This window comes from Schistocerca americana, chromosome 2, assembly GCF_021461395.2.
Source record: "Schistocerca americana isolate TAMUIC-IGC-003095 chromosome 2, iqSchAmer2.1, whole genome shotgun sequence".
Taxonomy (NCBI): Eukaryota; Metazoa; Arthropoda; class Insecta; order Orthoptera; family Acrididae; genus Schistocerca; species Schistocerca americana.
In genome coordinates this window covers 580,088,370-580,103,030 of record NC_060120.1, presented here as the reverse complement: position 1 = coordinate 580,103,030, position 14,661 = coordinate 580,088,370, and the positions used below count along the sequence as shown (strand labels likewise).

The 14,661-nt window shown below is 45.3% G+C and overlaps 1 protein-coding gene across 1 annotated transcript in view; it reads right to left on the bottom strand.

Annotated features, from left to right (window-relative positions):
* The window catches only part of LOC124594201 (galactose mutarotase-like), a 122,133-nt gene that overhangs the window by 44,302 nt on the left and 63,170 nt on the right, over positions 1-14,661 (bottom strand). The gene's annotated exons all lie outside the window — the stretch shown is intronic.

Genomic DNA, 14,661 nt, shown 5'->3' with positions numbered 1-14,661 from the left:
GACCACTCAGTTATCGGGGCGGACACCACCAGGAATGATGATGTGGCTGCCAACTTCTTTTTTCTTTTTTTTTTCACAGCAGTACCCGTTTGGTTGTATTTTGGGGCTCCCTTACACAATGACGTGTCGACAATATTCTACGCCCCGCTTTATTGCCCTCATGTCAAGTCATCTTATGCTTACATATTAGCAAGATAATGCGCGTCCGCACGCGATGAGGCTTTCTACCGCTTGTCTTCGTGCTTGCCAAACCTTGCCTTGGCCAACCAGGTCCCAGATCTCTCCCCATGTTTGGAGCGTTATGGGCAGGGCCCTCCGACCAGCTCGGGATTTTGTCGATCTAACACTCCAGTTAGACAGAATTTGGCTCGATATCCCTCCAGAGGACACCCAGCAACTCGATCAATCAGTGCCAAGCCGAATAGCTGCCTGGATAAGGGCCAGATGTGGACCAACACGTTACTATCTAGCGCAGCTTATGAAGCTCTTTCTCTTGAATAAATCATCCAATTTTAAAAAAATGCTATCATTTGTTTGTCTGTACATGTACATCACTTCTACAGATTTCCATCCCATTCGGATAATTTCTTTGTGGTACGCCCTTTCTTCTGTCGAAGAGTGTAAAAACATGTCCAAAGCAGCTCACGGAACAAAATATTAGTTACTTCCTTAAAGAGGATGCTGGTCGCTTTGCAGCGTTGTAGATAGTGTAGAACTGGTACCACTAGTACCGCGACCGTCATAGTCGGTTGCATGAAATCAGTGGGACAAGAGTGGCCGGCATGAAAATGCGACAGAATTTCGGAAAGGAGCTATCGTGTTTAGACTTACCAACGAATGAAGTTGACGGCTTTAATGGTGAATGGACTGGGATTGTACAGCGTACGTACAAGGAGTGGTGCACAACTCACAGTCATGTTACATTGCGCAAGAACGCTGGTCGTAAAAAGATCCGTATCAACAGAGACCGGAGCCAACTGACACGCCTTGTCGATAACAATCGGTTTCCAACCCAACAAGGATTGCCGCTGTCAGTGAATGCAGTTTTACAACCCAACAAGTACTGCTGCTGTCAGTGAATGTAGGTCAATCTCAACGAGTTTGAGACCGAACAATGCACAGGGAACTGCATGCAGTAGACTTTTTAGACTTTTGAGTTGGGTTCCTTGCAAACGAACGTTTCTCATAGTGGCAGAGAATCTACGTGTCCTTAGTGAGCCAAACAACTCAGAAACTGGACAGTAACTGACTGGACGTGGTGTTTAGTGTGGTCCGGAAAGTCTCGCTTTTGGGACTTTTTTGATGATGTAAGGTGCCGAGTACACCGAATTCTCAATAGATGTTTTATCCACAGTGTGTCCAGGGTTCTCGTCATGCCACAGGTTGTTCTGTACTTTTTTTGTACCATGATCTGTTATTACTCATTTATGTTACTGTGAACATGAACCAGGATGTAATGGGTGGGTATAACTAAACTGATGGTGTTCCGACTGCTGTACTACAGGCTATAAACATCGCAGGACGCTGAAACATTACGTTCATAAATCAGTGCTCTAGCAAAGTATGCAGAAAAAAATAATAGTTTCACTTTCTACCAGCAGGTGAAAATATGGCGTTGTAAGCAGTCAGGACATGGTGTGGGTAAAGATCAGACATATAACCACCGTGGGTGTGACACGTTTATTAGGATATGGTTACAAGGTACAGCATGTGTTCGGGATGGTCTCCCGATTCAGCAACATGCTGCATCCATAACACGGCATGGTCTACAGTTGCTCGCAGAACATCCGGCGTAATCAGAGTGATATGCCATCATAAGCTATGCTTCAGATCAGCATACTCCGCGAGCGCTCCTATTAATGAACATAACGACGTTTCAGCATCCCGCGGTTTTTGGAGCCAGGATTGCAGCATTCGGAACACTGTTTAATTATAACCACCCTGTAGATCTAAACGTTATCGGTGACTGAAAGACAAGGTCTTTGAGATATTCACGCAACCAGATGTCACAAGGATTTTGATTGGGGGATCTGGAAGGCCACACATCTTGAAATTGCCTATAAATGATGCAGTCGTTGCCAAAGATTTCTCAAAGCAAATCCTTCACCACGTAAGTCACATGTGGTGTCACCCCATCTTCCATAAAATAGTGTTGTGAAGCAAAGTTGGAATGTGTTGCACAAGGAGGTCCTTATAAATTGCAGATACGACTCTACATTTAACAGGCACGTGGGTTGGCATCTCAGAGTGAGGAAGCTTGTGAAACCACACTTCACATTTACCCAAGTTCAGTGCAGTGGATGTTCATCCACAACATGTGGTGGAGTAGAACCCCATAGGCGACAGTCCTGTGAATTCAACGGACCGTGGAGAGTAAAATGTGCCTGGTCCACACAAGGAATATTTTCTTGTCACATGTCACCCATTTTCAACAATGTCAAAAAGGAAGGGCAAAGGTCAGGGCTTTGTGCCCAACTTGTGGCTCCATTTGGTGTACATTCTGAAACTTGTAGCGGTTACATTGTAAAATGCACCGCAAAATCTTTTGAAATGTCGACCAGAGATGAGGCAATTCCCGTGACATACCTCGAGTACTGGCTGTGCAATATAAGACGGATGCTGCACGGTCGGCTATAGCAGCAGCAACCTTATCAACAACTGCCATGGGAATGGGCCTACTCGCTTTCCCCACTGTACCACCTAATCCACCCATTTGTCAAAACTTCGCGATCATATTCTTCAACCTATTTATCGACATGGGGTCTCTTCGCAGCTGTTTCTGTCGGTGATATTCTCGCAATGCAGCACTGTTAGTGCTGTCGTTCTGATAAAACAACTTTACTAACAGTGCACTGTCTTTCTTCTTAATAGCCGTTGTGTCTCGTACGGAAAACTTCAACATTCTTGACACTTTACACCAACAGTCAACTCACAAAAGAAATCACCACACCATACCAACGTCAAAACAGGAAGCATTTCATATTCTGACTGCTAACAGCGCCATATTTTCGCATGGTGACAGAAAGTGGAACTATTATTTTTTCAGTATACCCTGCTGAAGAGCGATATGCCGTCGTACGCTATACTGCAGATCAGCATACTCCGTGAACGCACCGATGAAAGAACATACTTACGACGTTTCACCATCCCTCAATGTTTGAAACCCGCACTGCAGCACTCAGTACACTGTCTGTTTGATTATAACCACCTGTTATATTTCTCGGTGACCAAGTGTTGGCCTATCTTTGACATCTTCATTAACGAGTGTGCTGTGGTTTCTCCCGGCTCTGGTGAGATAATGATGATGATGTGGGGCGCTCAACTTCATAGTTACCAGCGCCCGTTTAAATTCCGAATCTTTGCACTATCCAGTCTCTCCACTTCCCCGAATGATGACGAAATGACTAAGACAATAGAAACACCCAGTTCCTGGGCGGAGAAAATCCACGTCCAGCCCGGTAATCACCCCCTAGACCCCGTTATCCAAAGGTAGCAATGCTTCACTAGGCTCTGCGGATATGCTTCTGGATAGATAAAGACTCAGGCACCCTATCGCATCTCGACTGGCCTGTTACATCACCCGATTTCAGTTAAATAGAAAGTGTTTAGGACTAATTGGAACAGGGGCTGAAACTTAGCTATCAGCATTACTGCAGCTTCATCTAATCAACAATAAATAGCTACAGCCGGATATGGCACACCTGAAGAGACTTGTGATCTCTCATCCCCGCCTAAATGAGGCCATTGTCACGGCTGGAGTCGGAGTTACATACAGTAGTCCTAGAGTGTTGTCTCTTGAGGGGGCTAACTTCTTGTCTGGTGGTGCTTATAAATTCCACGAGTTGTGGATTTTTCTCGTTATTTCATGCCATTATTTATTTATTTTGGACTGATGCATTTCCTTCAGGTGTAACAAAGACAAGAGACAGCGTTGTAACCCCCCTCCTCTCCCCCCCCCCCCCCCCCCCCCCGGTGTTAAATCTTTAGAAAGAGGTCATTAAAGTATCGTCAGATGCAAAGATGGGAAAACATGTTAAACTCCTGAAGATAAAAATGTCTTCAAACGCTTATAAACTACTGTATCAAGGAAACAGTGCTAAGTGCTTTCTATGCAAATGTGCACAGGTTATTATGGTGCGGTGTACCATGCTGCTGAAATGGCATTTTTAACGAACAATCGTTTGAAAACAAAAAAAGAATGAGGAAAACGGGTAATGGAATTAGTTAACCAATTGTGCACAGTGCAGCAACATTATCAAACAATTTAAAATCTGACTCATCCGCACCTTCTCTCCTGCCCTCCGTCGTCCCTTAATCTTTGTAAATGAGCTGCAGTCAAGGCCCACTAGACCGTCTTTCCCGAGATGCTAGGTGTTCTCCAGCACCAATGAGAAAGAAATTTCTGTCAGTGATGGAAGGAAACAGTACTTTACAGAATCATACCGTGTGTGAGCAGGTAACAGCCAATTGAAATGCGGAGTGGCCCTCAAGGATCAATAAAGTTTTTCACCCATTGTGTAAAGCTTTAAAAGAGCGCAAGAGTATGTTTCCCACTCACAGTCGTGGCACTGCTCGTAATCTTCCAGTTTTCTAAGCGAGTATTGTGTTTAATGATTGCATACAGTCAGTATGAAGAGGCCTCAAACGATAGATGAGCGCTGAGACGACTGCAGGAGTTGTTCTGTGAACGGAGCGCACGTGGTGAATTGTAACTGAAGCCAGTAAAACACATTTTCTTCTGGCAAACCTTCCGGGATGTAAGGTCGTGGTCCATGAAACTCTTCAGCTCCTAACGTTTCGTCGAGAGCTGCGCTGGACATCTTCAGAGGGGTGTTTCTCCTCCGGTGAGTTTTGCCGACTGACGGGTCGGACGTCTAAGAGTGACATATATCGTAGAAAGTGGGCGTGGCCAGAGTTACACGTGATATGCAGAGATAATCTTTGTCAGAGATAAAACTTAACTTTTTATCTGCATATGAAACAAATAATTTTTACCAAGCACATTAAGTGTACTAGCACAAAGCTTTGACACACACATTTAAAGCAATATGAATCTCTAAAAACTTCCTAATAAGTCTCTCATTAAGTGCCTTTCTTTGTCTATGCAACAGTTAATTTAATCGATAACATATTATTAATTCCTCATTGAATTTCAGGCACTCTTGGATAAATCAAGAATTTAACTAGTTATTTTTACAAAGGACACTCGGATTTCTTCACGTACGAGAAGAGGATCCTACTTGGATAAGTGCACATGACATACTCATTGTTCAAAAACAGTTTTTCAATATTAAAATTATAATTTCACAAAACCAAACACAAATTTACTGGTTCACACAGTTATACAGTTCTGACCTTTCGTATGTGTGATGAAGTGGCTGCGCAATCGTGGTGGCGAGCATGTGGCGGTTACGTAGTCTCTCCGTTGGCGTTAATAAGCTCTATTTACTTCTTCTTGGCGTCGTTAATATCATTTTTAGAGCCTTCCCCAAAGCTAGAGCACTATTTTCAGCCAAAATTTGCATCCGGGGCCATTCCATCTAAATTGCAGTACTGTAAGCCTCGGTCGGCACCTGCGCTGTTCATTCATCGGTTACTGGCTGCCGACTGACTACTGTGCTCTCTCGTTTGCCGCTCAGGCTGAGCGCCAATACCACCTTTTCGCTCACGCCAACTCACTTCCGTTGCAAAGGGGATTTACTCTGGGTTTTGGTTATATGTCAAAGCGGTAGGTGGATCAAAACAAAATGTCCAGACACTCTGTGACCAAAATGGTACTGAAACAGAGGATGACAGACTAAAGGCCGAAATACTAAATGTCTTTTTCCAAAGCTGTTCAACAGAGGAAGACTGCACTGTAGTTCCTTCTCTAGATTGTCGCAAAAATGACAAAATGGTAGATATCGAAATAGATGACAGAGGGATAGAAAAACAATTAAAATCGCTCAAAAGAGGAAAGGCCGCTAGACCTGATGGGATACCATTTCGATTGTACATAGAGTACGCGAAGGAACTTGCCCCCCCCCCCCCCCCCCCTTCTTGCAGCGGTGTACCGTAGGTCTCTAGAAGAGCGTAGCGTTCCAAAGGATTGGAAGGGGGCACAGGTCATCCCCGTTTTCAAGAACGGAAGTCGAACAGATGTGCAGAACTATAGACCTATATCTCTAACGTCGATCAGTTGTAGAATTTTGGAACACGTATTATGTTCGACTATAATGACTTTTCTGGAGACTAGAAATCGACTCTGTAGGAATCAGCATGGGTTTCGAAAAAGACGATCGTATGAAACCCAGCTCGCGCTATTCGTCCACGAGATTCAGAGGGCCATAGACACGGATTCCCGGTAGATGTCGTGTTTCCTGACTTCCGCAAGGCGTTTGATACAGTTCCCCACAGTCGTTTAATAAACAAAGTAAGAGCATATGGACTATCAGACCAAATGTGTGATTGGATTGAAAAGTTCCTAGATAAAACAGAACGCAGCATGTCATTCTCAATGGGGAGAAGCCTTCCGAAGTAAGCGTGTTTTCAGGTGTGCCGCAGGGGAATGTCGTAGGACCGTTGCTATTCACAATATACATAAAGGACCTTGTGGATAACATCGGAAGTCCACTGAGGCTTTTTGCGGATGATGCCGTGGTATATCGAGAGGTTGTAACAATGGAAAATTGTACTGAAATGCAGGAGGATCTGCAACGAATTGACGCATGGTGCAGGGAATGGCAATTGAATCTCGATGTAGACAAGTGTAATGTGCTGTGAATACATAGAAAGAAAGAACCTTTATGATTTAGCTACAATATATCAGGCCAGCAACTGGAACCAGTTAATTCCATAAATTATCTGGGAGTTGGCATTAGGAGTGATTTAAAATGGAACGACCACATGTGCGGTAGCGTTCTCGCTTCCCGCGCCCGGGTTCCCGGGTTCGATTCCTGGCGGGGTCAGCGATTTTCTCTGCCTCGTGATGACTGGGTGTTGTGTGACGTCCTTAGGTTAGTTAGGTTTAAGTAGTTCTAAGTTCTAGGGGACTGATGACCATAGATATTAAGTCACATAGTGCTCAGAGCCATTTGGAATGACCATATAAAATTAATCGTCGGTAAAGCAGATGCCAGACTGAGATACGCCCACTGCTTGAATACTGCTCACCGGTGTGGGTCTGTACCAGATAGAGTTGATAGAAGAGAGAGAGAATATCCAACGGAGAACAGCGCGCTTCGTTACAGGATCATTTAGTAATCGCGAAAGCGTTACGGAGATGACAGATAAACTCCAGCGGAAGACTCTGCAGGAGAGACGCTCAGTAGCTCGGTACGGGATTTTGTTGAAGTTTCGAGAACATGCCTTCACCGAGGAGTCTAGCAGTATATTGCTCCCTCCTACCTATATCTCGCAAAGAGACTATGAGGATAAAATCAGAGAGATTAGAGAACACACAGAGGCATATCGACGATCTTTCTTTCCACGAACAATACGAGACTGGAATAGATGGGAAGATCCATAGAAGTACTCAAAGTACCCTCCGCCACACACCGTCAGGTGGCTTGCGGAGTATGGATGCAGATGTAGATGTAAATATAATGCAAAGTCCCTAGGTATGAACCAGCTATTACATAGTTACAAACAAACATATTTTAAAAATCTCATCATTTAAACATATTAGGAAGTCACCACAAAATGTACATAATTACATGCTACTGCCCTCCAGTTAATAGAAAGAACTTAACTCGCAAAGAATAAACATTTCACACCACTCAGCTTCTTTACAGTAGATCAAAGACATTTCATAATAAAGAATATACATTTTACATCACCCAGAATTAATCAGTACAAATTATTTACAATATTGATTGTAGTGTTACAAGCACTTGCAAGCCTATGAAATAATAACTCCATCTCGGTTGTTTCATGCTCCTTTAACATCCCATCAATCGCGACATACGCTGCCTAGCAAAAAATGTTTTTCAGAGGGACTACGGTGTTACTCCTGGTGTCATGGTGTGGGGAGCCATTTAATATGTCCTCAGGCCACGGTTGGTAGAGACTGAGGGATCGCTGACTGCACAACGGCACGGCACGGACATCCTGCATCCGCATGCGTTACCTCTCATGTGTGGGCATCGTGGTGCCATATTTCAACAGGAGAATGCTCTTCCACACGTGGTACATGTCTCTACGAACTGTCTCCGAGACAGAACTCCTGAGGGACCAGCTCGGACGTCAATTCGCCGCAATGACAGTATCCAGGATGTCAAGGACCAGTTGCAGCGGTAGTAGGCTAGCTTGTCTCAATGGAGATATAACGGCTTTATGACACCCTTTCCATCCGAATCAATGCATGCATCCAGGCCAGAGGTGGCGGAAGTTCATGCTGATAAGTAGGCCCATACTGCCAAATTCTTTGTAAATTTGACTCGGTTTTGCAAAAAACTGAAATAACACCACATACCGTCTCCATTTCGTGTCCTCCTCCCCTTGTGAACGCTCACCTTTTTGTCAGGCAGTGTATTTACTCCTCCGTCTAGGTGAACCGACTAGTCATCTCTGAATATGAGACAATCATAACAGTCTTATTGATGCATCAGCATCTTGCTTGGAGCCGAGGTGGTGTCCCAGTGGTTAGACACTGCACTCGTATGCTGGAGGACGAGCGGTTCATATCCTCCTTCAGCCATCCAGATTAAGGGGAATGCCGGGATGGTTCCTTTGAAAGGACGCGGCCGATTTCCTTCTCCATCCTTCCCCAAGCAAAACATTTGCTCCGTCTCTAATGAACTTGTAGTCGACTTATTTCCCTCGTGTGGACTTGGATCCCAAACAGCGGTCTACTGACTTTCGACTACTTTGGAATATTGTGTAGTATGCGGGCAGAGTTAGGACGACCGCTGTGGCGGAGTGGTTCTAGGCGCTTCAGTCTGGAGCCGCGCGACCGCTACGGTCGCAGGTTCGAATCCTGCCTCGGGCATGGATTTGTGTGATGTCCTTAGGCTAGTTAGGTTCAAGTAGTTCTACGTTCTAGGGGACTGATGACTTCATATGTTAAGTACCATAGCGCTCAGAGCCATTTGGGTACAGTTAGAAGCGTTTCTTGATATCCCAATTCAGAGACATCACTAGAATTGCTTTCCTAAGAGATTTCTGAGGGCTAACCGCAAAGTAGTATCTCAAATGTTCAATGTTCAATTCCGACACACTTGATTTTCCCAGTCTCATATCTTTATATAGACAGCTAATACTTTTGAACTGATGATAACGTCTAAAGATGTTATGTCACTTCCGTAGTCACTGTTGTCGTTGTGGTCTTCAGTCCTGAGACTGGTTTGATGCAGCTCTCCATGCCAGTCTATCCTGTGCAAGCTCCTTCATCTCCCAGTAGCTACTGTAACCTACATACTTATGAATCTACTTAGTGTATACATCTCTTGGTCTCCCTCTACGATTTTTACCCTCCACGCAGCCCTACAATGCTAAATTTGTGATCCCTTGATGCCTCAGGACATGTCCTACCAACCAATCCCTTCTTCTAGTCAAGTTGTGCCACAAACTTCTCTTCTCCCCAATCCTATTCAATACCTCCTCATTAGTTACGTGATCTACCCACTTAATCTTCAACATTCTTCTGTAGCACCACATTTCGAAAGCTTCTATTCTCTTCTTGTCCAAACTATTTATCGTCCATGTTTCACTTCCATACATGGCTACACTCCATACAAATACTTTCAGAAACGACTTCCTGACACTTAAATCTATACTCGATGTTAACAAATTTCTCTTCTTCAGAAACGCTTTCCTTGCCATTGCCAGTCTACATTTTATATCCTCTCTACTTCGACCATCATCAGTTATTTTGCTCCCCAAATAGCAAAACTCCTTTACTAGTTTAATTGTCTCATTTCCTAATCTAATTCCCTCAGCATCACCCGACTTAATTTGACTACATTCCATTATCCTTGTTTTGCTTTTGTTGATGTTCATCTTATATCCTCCTTTCAAGACATTATCCATTCCATTCAACTGCTCTCCCAAGTCCTTGCTGTCTCTGACAGAATTACAATGTCATCGGCGAACCTCAAAGTTTTTATTTCTTCTCCATGGATTTTAGTACCTACTCCAAATTTTTCTTTTGTTTCCTTTACTGCTTGCTCAATATACAGATTGAATAACATCGGGGAAAGGCTACAACCCTGTCTCACTCCCTTCCCAACCATTGCTTCCCTTTCATGCCCCTCGACTCTTATAACTGCCATCTGGTTTCTGTACAAATTGTAAATAGCCTTTCGCTCCCTGTATTTTACCCATGCCACCTTCAGAATTTGAAAGAGAGTATTCCAGTCAACATTGTCAAGTGCTTTCTCTAAGTCTACAAATGCTAGAAACGTAGGTTTGCCTTTCCTTAATCTATTTTCTAAGATAAGTCGTAAGGCCAGTATTGCCTCACGTGTTCCAACATTTCTACGGAATCCAAACTGATCTTCCCCGAGGTCGGCTTCTACCAGTTTTTCCATTCGTCTGTAAGTAATTCGTGTTAGTATTTTGCAGCTGTGACTTATTAAACAGATAGTTCGGTAATTTTCACATCTATCAACACTTGCTTTCTTTGGGATTGGGATTATTACATTCTTCTTGAAGTCTGAGGGTATTTCGCCTGTCTCGTACATCTTGCTCACCAGATGGTAGAGTTTTGTCAGGACTGGCTCTCCCAAGGCCGTCAGTAGTTCTAATGGAATGTTGTCTACTTCCTGGGCTTTGTTTCGACTCAGGTCTTTCAGTGCTGTGTCAAACTCATCACGCAGTATCGTATCTCCCATTTCATCTTCATCTACATCCTCTTCCATTTCCATAATATTGTCCTCAAGTACATCGCTCTTGTATAGACCCTCTACACTCCTGGAAATTGAAATAAGAACACCGTGAATTCATTGTCCCAGGAAGGGGAAACTTTATTGACACATTCCTGGGGTCAGATACATCACATGATCACACTGACAGAACCACAGGCACATAGACACAGGCAACAGAGCATGCACAATGTCGGCACTAGTACAGTGTATATCCACCTTTCGCAGCAATGCAGGCTGCTATTCTCCCATGGAGACGATCGTAGAGATGCTGGATGTAGTCCTGTGGAACGGCTTGCCATGCCATTTCCACCTGGCGCCTCAGTTGGACCAGCGTTCGTGCTGGACGTGCAGACCGCGTGAGACGACGCTTCATCCAGTCCCAAACATGCTCAATGGGGGACAGATCCGGAGATCTTGCTGGCCAGGGTAGTTGACTTACACCTTCTAGAGCACCTTGGGTGGCACGGGATACATGCGGACGTGCATTGTCCTGTTGGAACAGCAAGTTCCCTTTGCCGGTCTAGGAATGGTAGAACGATGGGTTCGATGACGGTTTGGATGTACCGTGCACTATTCAGTGTCCCCTCGACGATCACCAGTGGTGTACGGCCAGTGTAGGAGATCGCTCCCCACACCATGATGCCGGGTGTTGGCCCTGTGTGCCTCGGTCGTATGCAGTCCTGATTGTGGCGCTCACGTGCACGGCGCCAAACACGCATACGACCATCATTGGCACCAAGGCAGAAGCGACTCTCATCGCTGAAGACGACACGTCTCCATTCGTCCCTCCATTCACGCCTGTCGCGACACCACTGGAGGCGGGCTGCACGATGTTGGGGCGTGAGCGGAAGACGGCCTAACGGTGTGCGGGACCGTAGCCCAGCTTCATGGAGACGGTTGCGAATGGTCCTCGCCGATACCCCAGGAGCAACAGTGTCCCTAATTTGCTGGGAAGTGGCGGTGCGGTCCCCTACGGCACTGCGTAGGATCCTACGGTCTTGGCGTGCATCCGTGCGTCGCTGCGGTCCGGTCCCAGGTCGACGGGCACGTGCACCTTCCGCCGACCACTGGCGACAACATCGACGTACTGTGGAGACCTCACGCCCCACGTGTTGAGCAATTCGGCGGTACGTCCACCCGGCCTCCCGCATGCCCACTATACGCCCTCGCTCAAAGTCCGTCAACTGCACATACGGTTCACGTCCACGCTGTCGCGGCATGCTACCAGTGTTAAAGACTGCGATGGAGCTCCGTATGCCACGGCAAACTGGCTGACACTGACGGCGGCGGTGCACAAATGCTGCGCAGCTAGCGCCATTCGACGGCCAACACCGCGGTTCCTGGTGTGTCCGCTGTGCCGTGCGTGTGATCATTGCTTGTACAGCCCTCTCGCAGTGTCCGGAGCAAGTATGGTGGGTCTGACGCACCGGTGTCAATGTGTTCTTTTTTCCATTTCCAGGAGTGTATATACTCCTTCCACCTTTCTGCTTTCCCCTCTTTGCTTAGAACTGGGTTTCCATCTGAGCTCTTGATATTCATACAAGTGGCTCTCTTTTCTCCAAAGGTCTCTTTAATTTTCCTGTCGGCTGTATCTATCTTACCCCTAGTGAGATAAGCCTTCACATCCTTACATTTGTCCTCTAGGCATGCCTGCTTAGCCATTTTGCACTTCCTGTCAATCTCATTTTTGAGACGTTTGTATTCCTTTTTTCCTGCTTCATTTACTGCATTTTTATATATTCTCCTTTCATCAATTAAATTCAATATTTCTTCTGTTACCCAGGGATTTCTACTAGACCTCGTCTTTTTACCTACTTGATCCTCTGCTGCCTTCACTATTTGATCCCTCAGAGTTACCCATTCGTCTTCTACTGTATTTCTTTCCCCCATTCCTGTCAATTGTTCCCTTATGCTCCCCCTGAAACTCTGTACAACCTATAGTTTTGTCAGTTTACCCAGGCCCCACCTCCTTAAATTCCCACCTTTTTGCAGTTTCTTCAGTTTTAATCTACAGTTCATAACCAATAGATTGTGGTCAGAGTCCACATCTGCCCCTGGAAATGTCATACAATTTAAAACCTGGTTCCTAAATCTCTGTCTTACCATTATATAATCTATCTGATACCTTTTAGTATCTCCAGGATTCTTCCATGTATACAACTTTCTTTTATGATTCTTGAACAAGTGTTAGCTATGATTAAGTTATGCTCTGTGCAAAATTCTAACAGACGGCTTCCTCTTTCATTTCTTAGCCCCAATCCATATTCACCTACTATGTTTCCTTCTTTCCATGTTCCTACCGTCGAATTCCAGTCACCCATGACTATCAAATTTTAGTCTCCCTTCACTACCTGAATAATTTCTTTTATCTCATCATATATTTCTTCAATTTCTTTGTCATCTGCAGAGCTAGTTAGCATATAAACTTGTACTACTGTAGTAGGCGAGGGCTTCGTGTCTATCTTGGCCACAATAATACGTTCACTATGCTGTTTGTAGTAGCTTACCCGCACTCTTATTTTTTTATAGATTATTAAACCTACTCCTGCATTACCCCTATTTGATTTTGTATTCCCCTAACCACAAGTCTTGTTTCTCCTGCCACCGAACTTCACTAATTCCCACTATATCTAATTTTAACCTATCCATTTCCCTTTTTAAATTCTCTAACCTACCTGCCCGATTAAGGGATCTGACATTCCACGCTCCGATCCGTAGAATCCCAGTTTTCTTTCTCCTGATGACGACGTCCTCTTGAGTAATCCCCGCCCGGAGATCCGAATGGGGGACTATTTTACCTCCGGAATATTTTACCCAAGAGGACGCCGTCATCACTTAACCATGCACTAAAGCTGTATGCCCTCGGGAAAAATTACGGCTGTAGTTTCCCCTTGCTTTCAGCCGTTCGCAGTACCAAAACAGCAAGGCCGTTTTGGTCAATGTTACAAGGCCAGATCAGTCAATCATCCAGACTGTTGCCCCTGCAACTACTGAAAAGGCTGCTGCCCCTCTTCAGGAACCACACGTTTGTCTGGCCTCTCAACAGATACCCCCCCGTTGTGGTTGCACCTACGGTACGGCTATCTGTATCGTTGAGGCTCGCAAGCCTCCCCACAAACGGCAAGGTCCATGGTTCATGGGGGGAGGCCGTAGTCACTATCGAACGTAACATGGAACACGAAACAAACAGCAAAACACAAAAGTCTGTCTGTTTGGTGCCGCCATCTTTGCTACAGGCACTTTCAAGTGGCGGGCTGAGGTAAGTTAAGAGGAGTACTTACAACCACCTCACAACTAAGCTGACATCTTTGTTCTTTTCTCTAGTATTACATCATTACTGGGCGTCACATCAAAGAGGGTTAAGGGTAATAATAAAAATCCCAGTATTTCTCCTGAAAGCCGCAGCACATCATTGCTCTCTAACCCACAAAAATACCCAAATTTTACACCCAAGTAACAATCACAAATGTTTATGTACCCGTCCCGATAGCTGTGCGTGTAAAGCGCCGCTTCTGGACGGGGGAGGTGCACCGGCCCCGGATCGCATCCGACCAGCGAATTAACGACGAGAACAGGTGTGTCGGCCAGCCTGGTTGTGGTTTTTAGGTCGTTTCCTACATCCGAATAGGTGAATACTGGTCTGGTACCCAAGTCCTGCCTCAGTTACACGATTCGCAAACACTCCAGAAACTTTGGCTCACTTCATGTCAATAACACTACACACAGACAGCTGGGGTACGCATATTCCATCCCTGGGGATTTGGGGGGGGGGGGGGGGGAGTGGCGGTGGCGGTGGCGGTGGCGGTGGCGGGGGAGG